Source organism: Natator depressus, chromosome 28, assembly GCF_965152275.1.
Source record: "Natator depressus isolate rNatDep1 chromosome 28, rNatDep2.hap1, whole genome shotgun sequence".
Taxonomy (NCBI): Eukaryota; Metazoa; Chordata; order Testudines; family Cheloniidae; genus Natator; species Natator depressus.
The window spans coordinates 9,092,745-9,095,244 of record NC_134261.1 but is presented as its reverse complement, the minus strand read 5'-3'; the positions used below and the strand labels follow the sequence as shown (position 1 = coordinate 9,095,244).

Below are 2,500 nucleotides of genomic sequence, written 5' to 3'. Positions count from 1 at the left end.
CTTTCCTTCCCGGCCACCAGGTCAACCCGCTGAATGTATGGGGTTGACCTGCTGGCCGCTTTCCTTCCCGGCCACCAGGTCAACCCGCTGAATGTATGGGGTTGACCTGCTGGCCGCTTTCCTTCCCGGCCACCAGGTCAACCCGCTGAAAGTATGGGGTTGACCTGGTGGCCGCTTTCCTTCCCGGCCACCAGGTCAACCCGCTGAAAGTATGGGGTTGACCTGGTGGCCGCTTTCCTTCCCGGCCACCAGGTCAACCCGCTGCCGGCATGGGGTTGACCTGCTGGCCGCAGAGGGGCAGGCTCCGGGTTGACCTGGTGGCCGGACGGGGATTAAGCCCCGGCTCGGAGCAGGGCAAGCCCGGGCGGAGGGGGGTCCGCTTGGCCCCTGCCCGCGGGGGCAGGCTCCGGGTTGACCTGGTGGCCGGTTTGCTTTCGGGCCACCAGGTCAACCCGCTGCCTGTATGGGGTTGACCTGGTGGCCGCTTTCCTTCCCGGCCACCAGGTCAACCCGCTGAATGTATGGGGTTGACCTGCTGGCCGCTTTCCTTCCCGGCCACCAGGTCAACCCGCTGAATGTATGGGGTTGACCTGCTGGCCGCTTTCCTTCCCGGCCACCAGGTCAACCCGCTGAATGTATGGGGTTGACCTGCTGGCCGCTTTCCTTCCCGGCCACCAGGTCAACCCGCTGAATGTATGGGGTTGACCTGCTGGCCGCTTTCCTTCCCGGCCACCAGGTCAACCCGCTGAAAGTATGGGGTTGACCTGCTGGCCGCTTTCCTTCCCGTCCACCAGGTCAACCCGCTGAATGTATGGGGTTGACCTGCTGGCCGCTCTGCTTCCCGGCCACCAGGTCAACCCCCTGCCGGTATGGGGTTGACCTGCTGGCCGCAGAGGGGCAGGCTCCGGGTTGACCTGGTGGCCGGCAGGGACTTAAGCCCCAGGGCCCCTGGCAGGGCGACCCTGCCCTTGTTCCCCAGAAAAGGAGAGAGCTGGCTCGCAGCGGGAAAAGCTGCCTACGGCACCTGGGATTCCCAGGCGGTCACCCATCCAAGTACTAGCCAGGCCCGGGACGGTTTACCTTCCGAGATCGGACGGGATCGGGGGCCTTCCGTCCGGTATGGCCGTAGGCACTCGGCTCCGGTCCGCCTCGTCCCCTTTCCCTTACTGACTCCCCTGCCTCGGGTGGGCCCGATCCTTTTTTCCGTTTTTTTTTTTTCGCTCCGGAGGCTTCATGAGCCCCCCCCAACACCCCTTTGGGGGTCGGTGAAAATTTTTTTTTCAGACTTCCAGGGGCCCGATCCTGGCCGCGGGCACCCGGCTCCGGGCACCCGGCTCCGGGCCGCCTCGTCCCCTTTCCCTTACTGACTCCGCTGCCTCGGGTGGGCCCGATCCTTTTTTCCGTTTTTTTTTTCCGCTCCGGAGGCTTCGTGAGCCCCCCCCAACACCACTTTGGGGGTCGGTGAAAAAATTTTTTTCAGACTTCCAGGGGCCCGATCCTGGCCGCGGGCACCCGGCTCCGGGCACCCGGCTCCGGGCCGCCTCGTCCCCTTTCCCTTACTGACTCCCCTGCCTCGGGTGGGCCCGATCCTTTTTTCCGTTTTTTTTTTTTTTCGCTCCGGAGGCTTTATGAGCCCCCCCCAATACCACTTTGGGGGTCGGTGAAAAAAATTTTTCAGACTTCCAGGGGCCCGATCCTGGCCGCCGGCACCCGGCTCCGGGCACCCGGCTCCGGGCCGCCTCGTCCCCTTTCCCTTACTGACTCCCCTGCCTCGGGTGGGCCCGATCCTTTTTTCCGTTTTTTTTTTTTCGCTCCGGAGGCTTTATGAGGCCCCCCCTAACCGTTTTTGGGGTCGGTGAAAATTTTTAGTCAGACTTCCAGGGGCCCGATCCTGGCCGCGGCTTCGCAGGCTGGCCTGGGGGGGGGGGCATCTCTAGCTCCGGCCGCGGACGGCGAGACGCTCGGCCACCAGGTCAGCCCGGAGGAAAAGGCTGAAAAAAATGTCTAAGTCCCCCCGGGACACCAGGTCAACCCGGAGGAAAAGGCTGAAAAAAAGTCTAAGTCCCCCCGGGACACCAGGTCAACCCGGAGGAAAAGGCTGAAAAAAATGTCTAAGTCCCCCCGGGACACCAGGTCAACCCGGAGGAAAAGGCTGAAAAAAAGTCTAAGTCCCCCCGGGACACCAGGTCAACCCGGAGGAAAAGGCTGAAAAAAAGTCTAAGTCCCCCCGGGACACCAGGTCAACCCGGAGGAAAAGGCTGAAAAAAAGTCTAAGTCCCCCCGGGACACCAGGTCAACCCGGAGGAAAAGGCTGAAAAAAAGTCTAAGTCCCCCCGGGACACCAGGTCAACCCGGAGGAAAAGGCTGAAAAAAATGTCTAAGTCCCCCCGGGACACCAGGTCAACCCGGAGGAAAAGGCTGAAAAAAAGTCTAAGTCCCCCCGGGACACCAGGTCAACCCGGAGGAAAAGGCTGAAAAAAAGTCTAAGTCCCCCCGGGAC

The 2,500-nt window shown here is 62.2% G+C and overlaps 1 non-coding gene across 1 annotated transcript; it reads right to left on the bottom strand.

Annotated features, from left to right (window-relative positions):
* Positions 1 to 1,012: 1,012 nt before the first annotated feature.
* LOC141979385 (5S ribosomal RNA) lies at positions 1,013 to 1,131 on the bottom strand. The gene has a single exon (XR_012636801.1). It is a non-coding gene; the product is annotated as a 5S ribosomal RNA (ribosomal RNA).
* Between the last annotated feature and the right edge of the window lie 1,369 nt (positions 1,132 to 2,500).